The sequence below is a fragment of the Aulostomus chinensis genome, chromosome 22 (assembly GCF_037954235.1).
Source record: "Aulostomus chinensis isolate RoL2024-O1b breed Wild chromosome 22, RoL_Achi_v1.0, whole genome shotgun sequence".
Lineage (NCBI taxonomy): Eukaryota > Metazoa > Chordata > Actinopteri > Syngnathiformes > Aulostomidae > Aulostomus > Aulostomus chinensis.
Window position 1 is genome coordinate 9,537,124 of NC_141341.1, and position 943 is coordinate 9,538,066.

Genomic DNA, 943 nt, shown 5'->3' on the forward strand with positions numbered 1-943 from the left:
ATTAAGCAATACCAGACTATAAATGCTTCCCATTTCCAGTGAACAACTTAAATACTGACAGGAATCCTTACAAGTATTGAACTGAGCAGTTTTCAAAGTTTCTATTTTATTTCTTTGATAATTTCACGTTAGCGTTCTACTTTTGGGATTGTCAAGCAGTTTTTGTAACGTTAAGAATAGAAACCATTACCTGCAAAGTACCAATAAGTGCTAAAACTCCTAAGTAGTTGTGGTGAATTATAAAGAAATGCGGTAAAGTAGTAGTTTAAGATAGCATAAGAGAAATTGTCTCTTTGTGTTGTGAAAAAAATAAAAATAATTTCGTTCAAAGTAACAGTTGCATGTTAGTAAAATATAGTGAGAAGAACAAGTTTGGTATATGTGAGGTGACCTACAGGCAGGGTTAGTGTGAAAAGATTTAGTGTAACGAGTTAAGCAGCTTCTCTTCAATCATATTAAAACAAACACACACACACACACAAAAAAAAAAATCAAATATAAGAGGAAGTGCTGGAGTTAATCATGGCGCTGCTGATCTCCAGGAGTCTGTTAGGTAACTAAAGAATTAAACCGAAATCCTAAAGCGTCCCAGTCAGATGGTTTTACTGGTGCCAAACATGTCCTGGCAGAGACGCTCCTGTTACATGCTTTTGTTGACTGGATGTTCTGAAAAGTGAACCGAGAGACGAACGCAAGCGAACCTGCAGCGACAAACTGTCAACTGTTGGGAATAAGACATCATGTTGTATGTAGAACCACATAAGAAACAAATATAGATCATTAAAAGACATTCGCATCCCAAAAAATGATGAAAATGTCTTTTCCTTGTTTATTTACTTAATATTTATATATTATTACAAAATAAAAAAAATATGAAACAAAAAAAAGCTAACAAGTCTGCAATGATTTGAGAAGGAAAAGGAGAAAGCGAACAAACGGGGAC